General features: G+C 52.9%; 1 long non-coding RNA gene across 1 annotated transcript; it reads left to right on the top strand.

The window, feature by feature from the left end:
- The first annotated feature begins 34 nt into the window (after positions 1 to 34).
- LOC110124890 (uncharacterized) lies at positions 35 to 4,759 on the top strand. The gene is made up of 3 exons (XR_002309909.2): positions 35 to 346; positions 1,985 to 2,077; positions 4,404 to 4,759. It is a non-coding gene; the product is annotated as an uncharacterized lncRNA (long non-coding RNA).
- Positions 4,760 to 7,774: the final 3,015 nt, after the last annotated feature.

The following is a 7,774-nucleotide window of genomic DNA, read 5'->3' as shown; positions in this document are numbered from 1 at the left end:
GGGGTGGGGTGGCGGGCGGGTTGGCTGGCGGGGGAGACTTGAAACCGCTCCGGCATTCCGATTGGCCCTCTCCGAGAAAAGGGGCGGGGCCCCTCCTTACTATGCGGTGCGAGGACCCAACAACATTCCAGACGTTAAGGCCACGCCCCGGGCCACTCCCCCCTCGTCGGGCTGCGGCCTCCCAGTCTTCTCGGCCACACCCCCTTCCCAACTACTTAAAAGGACACTCCAAAGCTCACGTTTCTCTCTTCTGTACCGGGGTGTTCCTGTCTGGGTGTCTCTACCCGCTTACGGTGGAATGGTTGCGCCCTTCGGGTAGCCAAGCAAGCCGCCAAGCCTAAGTCAGGTCCGACCAGGATGATAGAGAGGCTTCGGGCGGTTGTTTTACTTCCTGATCGGTGCTCGAATTGCCGCCCCCCCCCCCCCCCCCCGTTTCACGTAAGAGTACAACCACCGAAACCAGAAAGGGATACGTGTGTGTGGTGTGTGTGAGTAGGCCGAGGACTTTAAGAGTATCAGAGCTGGAACTGACCTCGGGATGGTCTGACTCCCAACACAACAAATGAGACCTAAGGAACCAGCCTTTGCTCAAAGCCTTTCACTTACTCCCATTTAAGGCTTCTTCCCTTCACCCCCTCCTCTCAACCCACCCCTGGGCGCTTCGCTCCCCCTCCCCCACAGTACCAGTCTCAGTTTGGATGGATAGAAGTCTCTAAGCTTAAAGCTTCAGCTCTGTGGACTCTTAATTGCCCTTCCTCCGTGGTTTTAGGCCCCAGGCGCACTCCTGCTGGCTGTGACTCCTGGACTCGATAGTGGTTGAGGGGTATACATTTGTTCCCAAGAAGTGGGGACTCCAGAAAGGCAAATTTCAGTTCACATCAGGGCTTCTCCAGTGAGCTACAGCTACCCACAGGTGACATGGGCGCCTTGGGAGCACTGGAGCTGCTCAAGTCAGGCCTTGGGAGAGTTGACGTCCAGTGAGACTGCGTTGGGTGGCTTCGGAGCTACTTCCAACCTCCGTAGTTTATGATGGATGAGACTCAGACTGTCAAGGGGAAAACTCTCCGGAAGATCAGGATTTCTCTGGCCCCTGGGAGGTTGGGGCAGCTGATGGCCTTCCTGCTGTAGTTCCCATTGCCCAATATGCACCAGGTCTCACTGGGGGTTGCCGGCCAAGCAGGTCACATCTTAAACTTGCTCCCCATGAGGACAGGTGAGCTTGTGATGCATATGCGCCTGAGTGCCTTAACAGTGCTCATGCGTACCTGTTCCTTCTGTTCCTACACATACATACACAAAACCTTTTTATATAACACTTTTAATGGAAATGCAGTTTTTCCAAAGTGAAAGCTGGTACAGAGATCTGAATGATGCTTATGTAACTTTAAACACTGAGTTTGGGTAGATCCTAATTCATTAAAAGAGGGGGAAAGGGAGGAGTTCTCATGTATTTACCTCCCACCATTGTGAAAAAGGTCATAAAAACCTTAAAAGATCCTTAAGGTAAAACTTTTGATAGGTTGCTAGGGGGCCTTTTGGGCCCTGCCCCCACCCTCTTGTGGGGAATTCAGCTGCAGCGAGGGGAGGGGGAGTGCAGGCAGAAGCTGAGGACAGAGGATTGAGGGGCGCCCGCCCCACCCACTCTCACCCCCAACACTCCCTTCCTCCTGCTCTCTAGTGTTAGACAAGACACTTCACCTCTCTACGCTGTCATTTCCTCATCCATGGAGACAATCCCTCCCCCTTTCTCTCTACACTGTCATTTCCTCATCCATGGAGACAATCCCTTTACAAAGTACTTTAACATACATTTTCTGTCATGTTTGATCTCTTACTGTTTTGAGGTTGACAGAGTAGATATGCCCATTTTGTAGACAAGGAAACAGGGTCTGGAAAGATTAACTGACTCACCTAAGGTCTCATAGCTTGTTAAGAAGAGGAGGCAGGACTAGAAGTTCTTTTTTTTTTTTTTTTTTTTGGCCAGGGCCAGGCTGCTTTCAGGATCCTATTTCCTGACCAGGGATGGAACCTGGGTCCAGAACAGTGAAGTGTCAAGGCCTAACCACTGGACTGCCAGGTAACTCCCTAGAAGTTGTCTTTAGACTTTTAAGAGTTGAATCTTAACACTTTACCATTGTTCTTTTCCTATCAATAGGATGGAAGAGATACCAGAATCTAGTCACTGTTTTTTCCATTTCTTCTTTTTCTTTCTTCCTTCTTTTTTTTTTTTTCCCCTTGTTACTGTCTTTTCTTATTAAGAACTCTGACTGCATCACCTCCTCTGGGAAACCCTCCCAGATACCTACTTTCACACCAGGGCTTTATAGTCTCTTACATAGTCTCTCAGAGCACTTAGCATCATTTCTTGCAGATAGTTTGCTTATGCCTTCCCCACCAGCAGATGGATTAAAACTGTATTGTTCATTTTAGATCTAGCATAGTGCCCGACACAGAGCAGGCAGCCTTTCTTTCTGTATTTGCTGTGAGTCTATGTCTTAACTAGTGCTCTGGACCAGGGGTTCAGTGACCCACAGCAAGAAACATATTCTGGACCATGAGATAACTGAAACAAAAGCTTCTTGGGATAATACTTATCCTTGCTATGTGTGTGCACTGTGATACTTTCTATTTATTCTACTTTTTTTTTTTTAAGAGGTTGGCCATGGTTTCATGACCCATTACCAGGTTGTGGCCAACAGTTGGAGGCACACTGCTTTCATCTCTGTGTGCTGAGGATGCCTTCTGAGTGCAGGGCTCTTGCTGTCCCCGAAGGATATAGAGGAGATGGCCCTCAAGTACCTCTTGCTCTGAGGTCAAAGATAGTTCATTTATAAGAAGACATACAGAGACCTAAGACCAGAGGCACAGCGGTGCAGATAGAACCCAGGGTGGAGACGTTAGATGAGGGAAGGTCCCCAGGAGGCCTGGTAAGGACCTTTGTGCCTCCAGAAGCTACGAAGGCAGTGGCAGCTTTACTGGAGCCTGGAACACAGGCAGGGGCCTGGACTCTTGATGCCATGGGGTTCTCACTGCTCTGTCCCCAGATTTCAGGTCCCTGACCCAGACAGCTCTCGGGGGTCATGATGAGCATCTTTCCTACAGTTAAGGGTGTCCGGGAGGTGAGAGGCCTCACTTCTGCCTCAAACCGTCTCATAACCTACCGCCAGGCCTTGGGCCAGTTGCTGGCTGTGTGACTTTGGGTGGCCCCATTTAATTAGGCTCAAGGATGCTAGCTGAGGCCAGGGCTCTCTAGGCCTAACAATTCTCCCAAGAGAAAGCTGGCGAACTGTCTCAGGTCACTTACCTGTTTCTTCCCTTTATCTCAATTTTACTTCCCCCGGAAGGCTGGGGAGAGGCAATCTGGAAGCAACAGAATCTTAATGCCCCCACCCCCTCCCCAAGTGCAAGGTGTGGGGTAGTGAGGCTGGGGCCCCAAGGAGTCCCTCCCCGTCTGTCTCTCGTGGCTCCCTGGGTTGGCCTGGGTGTTCCTGAGCCAGGGCTGGGAAAGGGAAACAGCTGGAGAAGTTTCCTCTATGGGAGGGGCACACTCGCTCCAGAACTCTGCCCCTTTCCCCGCAGAAAATGAGCACAGGGTTGGGTCAAGGAAGACCTTTCTTGACCCTCTGATGTCACTGTTCCATTAAAATGAAAAAAATTTTTTTTTTACCAAATGGACCACATCCATTTTCGTGCTTTCTCTGATTGTTTCTCGCAGTATCTCGGTTCCCGTTTTGTACTGTGACTGAGAAGGTGGGAATCTCGGCACCAGGGTTGCAGAGCCCTGTGGCCTCCTGACCCTGGCTGCTCCGGGCAAGGTCCTAGGGGTGAAGTGGGGTGGGTTAAAGATCTGGTGACAGTGACTAAACATGTGGGTGATGCCACATGTAGGATCTGGGGAGGCGAGGAGGAGCCAGTGGTAGTGGGTGTACTTTCTATGGAGAGAAGCCTGGGGAACCTCACTGGAGCTTCAGATGGGGATGATGCATTCTGCCAGGCGCAGGTGTGTTCATCATCCCAACCCTATTACTTTGTTATTGAATCTCTTGATTTAGTTTCCTCATTTAAAATGGGAATAACCAATAGTATTACTTCACAGGTTACTGTGAGAAATAAGATAATATGGGAGGCACCAAGTGCCTGATACACTGGAGGTGCTCAATAAATATGGCTCTCCTCATCAACCTTGCCTTCTGCTTCCATCATCTGCCCAGTTCCCCAGGCCAGGAACCTGAGGTCACCCAAGACACCTCCTCCCCACTCCTCCCCACTCCCCAATCCCTCCTGAAGCCAAGTGGCTCTTCCCCTCAAGTGTTTGTCAAGCCTTTTCATTCTTCCGGTTCCCACTGCTGCTATCTGGGAGGAGGCTGGCAACAGGCTCCTAATCAAGCTCTCTCCTGCTCTAGGGCCCGCATCCAAATCCATCCCCAGTTCTCCTGGAAGATGCAAATCTGATCCTGGCTATATGAAATGATTCAGCAGTTCCCCGGGACTTGGAGAACAAGCTCAGATGCCTGGCTCTGGCTCCTGGTGGCTCACCCGCCCCGTTTCTCACACACCTTCCTACACTCCCTGGTGCTTCTGTCCCGAAGAAGGGGTCACCTGTGGTTCTCTGGCACCGTGGGCTTCCATGCTTTTGCACCTGCGGTTCTTTCCGTCTGGAGGTCCTACCCCCTCCCGGAAGCGATGACTCCTCATCCTTTTAAAATACAATTCAAGTGCCGCCTCTTCCTCAAACCCTCCCGGGTCCCAGCTGGACTGAGATGTGCTCAGCGTATTTCTTTGTGCCCCAATATTTTCATTCTGCTTTACTTGACTGTCGTCCCTGCTCCAGTGTAAGCTTCTTGAGGGCAGATGCTGTCTTTTTCCTTCCACACCCCTCATGCCCTCGCAGTGGGCTGTTGGAAGCCAGTCCGGGTGGGCACCCTCCTCCCTGGGCACTGCGGGTCTCCCGGGCCACTGAGCCAGGGAAGCCAGGAGGCAGGACACCAGGCTCCTGGACACTGTCTGTGCCACCTAGGACGGCGAATGCGAGACCCAGAGCGGAGCTTCGGAGCTTGGCCACCACCACAGGCACAGGAGTCTGGGCCCAGGGAGTCTGCTCACGTCCAACCCGGGCTTTGCAAAGGAGGCCCGGAGCCGATTGAGGCTTGGTGGGACCGACACACGCACCTGGCCAGGGCATTCCGAAGGGCTCGTGGCGGGCAGGAACCCGCAGCAGGGTGGACCCTTGACTTTCCCACCCCACGGGCAGGGTGCGAGCGTGTCAGATGAGGACAAATGGAACTATTTGGGGCTCGAGCCGCCGGGATGGCGGCCTTCCTGAATCCCGGTTCCTAGGGAGCACAGCCTCCCCCTCCCCCCACTAGTCCCGGGAAGCCACGTGACCTGCGCCCCCAGGAGCCACTAATCGCCCGTCCCCGTCCCTGCTCCTAAATAGGGAAGCGACAGGAGCAGATCGAGTTTCTCGGCCCGTATTTACAGGTTTCCTGGACGAAGCCTAACCGTCTACCTCCTTGCCTCATTGCCCCTGCGCGCGCGTCGGGGGAAAAAAGGGTCCCCTCCTGCTCCCCACCCCCAGCCCTCCAGGCCTCCCAGCCGCGGGTGCGGCCCCTTTCTCTTCCCTCCGTCCGCCGCAGCTCGGCCGGCCCCTCCGGGGGCGACGCTGAGGTCGCCGCATTCCAAACCCCGGGCGGCCCTTTGAGGTCACGTGGTGTGATGGGGGTGGGGCGGCAGGACGCCCCTGACCCAGGCCTGCGACCTGCAGGCCTCGCAGTGAGGCGAATTCTCCAGCCTGCTCCCCAGACCTCGTGGGAGTGAGGCAAGGCGGATATTTACTCCCCAGCACCTACTGTGTGCCTGGCCCAGGCTGAGCACTCATGCTTCTTACCTCCAGGCCTTTCTGGACCGGGCTGGGGGCTCACACCTTTCCGGATGGATATACTGACCCTGATGCCGGGAAGGATTGAGGGCAAGAGGAGAAGGGGACGACAGAGGGCGAGACGGTTGGATGGCATTACCGACTTGAGGGACATGAGTTTGATCTAACTCCAGGAGATGGTGAAGGACAGGGAAGCCTGGTGTGCTGCAGTCCATGGGGTCGCAGAGAGTCGGACACGACTGAGCAGTTGAACAGTACTGGCACCGAGGCAGAATGGAGGCAGAATGGAGGGGGTGGGGTAGAGCCAATCACTTAGTTTATGCAAAGACGGACCTTTGTCAGGCTGAAGTTAAGAGAAGACCCTGCCCCTCTGTTTAACCGGGGACCCAGACGTGTCTCTCGGTGGGTAAGATGGCCTGGAGGAGGGCATGGCAACCCACTCCAGGGTTCTTGCCTGGAAAATCCCATAGACAGAGGAGCCCCGCAGGCTACAGTCACAGAGTCAGACACGACTGAAGCGACTTGGCACCGCAGGCAGACCTCTGAGACCTGTGTTTTAGGCTCCGCGACAAGAAAACTGAGAGGGAGTTGATTTCCTCCTGGGTTGGGCAGACGGTCTCTAAGCTGCTCCCTCTATTTTAGTATGAACTGGGTTAGAAATTGCCTTTACTGGAGCTGAACCTGGTCCCCGTGAAGGGGCCTGACTCCTTTATGGGTTCAAGGCAGGAGTGAGGTTGAGGCACTGGCCACAGCCAGCTTGCCTGAGAAGTCTGATCTTACAGGACAGGGAGAGTACAGGGGATAGAGTGGAGATGACAGAAGGGTGGCAGGTTTTGGATGGGGGCGGGAGGTCTGCATTTGAATATTTATAACTCAGATCTGAACCCTTACTAAATGTGTCATGGATATTAATATTTATCTATTTGCATGATCATTCACTATTTTACCAGGAACAGGCCCTGACCTGGAACTGGAGGGATTAAGACTGAGTTCCTGTCTTTGAGCTTACAGTCTAGTGGGAAAGCTAAACAAGTGAGGAGGATTTGCAGTGCAGGGAACCAAAGCCCGACAGTGAGGACCAGACTCACAGCTGTAGGCTAACACAGAGGGGGAGCGTTTAGCCTCAGACTTGGTTGGGAAGGAGGATGGCTATGGAATAAGTGTTATCTCAACTGAGGCTTGAAATTTAAACTGTCCTTAATCTGGGACTTCCCTGGTGGTCCAGTGGCTGAGACTCCATACTCCCAGTGCAGGGGCTGGAGTTTGATTCCTGGTCAGAGAGGTAGATCTCACATGCTACAACTAAAGATCTCATATGTCACAATTAAAAAAAAAAAGATGCCACGTGCCACAGCCAAGAGCTGGCGCAGCCAAATAATAAATATTAAAAAATCTTTTACCTGTTGCAGTGAGAGTGGGTGAGAGTGGAATAGGAAAGAAGAGCCTTCCAGATCGAGGACACAGTGCACGCAAAGGCCCAGAAGCAGGCTCAGTTGGCTGGAGGATAGCCACCCTGTGGATGGTGCGCAGAACAGGAAGAGATGGAGGGAGTGCTTCTGGGAGAAGAAGAGGGCTGAGACTGTGAATAATGCCCATTTCGGGGGGTGGGGTGGGGGGGCAGGATGAGGACGGGAGACCCCTGGTCCTCTGAGGCTGCAACAGGGTCCCTCAGGCACTCTGTCTTGGAGGATGTGACACTTCCTTTTACAGTTGCTTTATAAAAGTAATATTTATTTTTATCGAGCTAATACATACACATTGCTTACAAACCAAATCCTTCTAAAGGGCTTGTAATAAAAACAGAAGTCCTACTGGCCTTTCTCCCAAGCTTTATCCTACTCCCCAGGGGCAACCACTTTCAACTCGTTTGGCCGTTTCTTCTGGAATTTCCTTCCT

This window comes from Odocoileus virginianus, chromosome 24 (assembly GCF_023699985.2).
Source record: "Odocoileus virginianus isolate 20LAN1187 ecotype Illinois chromosome 24, Ovbor_1.2, whole genome shotgun sequence".
Taxonomy (NCBI): Eukaryota; Metazoa; Chordata; class Mammalia; order Artiodactyla; family Cervidae; genus Odocoileus; species Odocoileus virginianus.
Note: the sequence above shows the minus strand (reverse complement) of the source record. Positions and strands in the feature narration are given on the sequence as shown.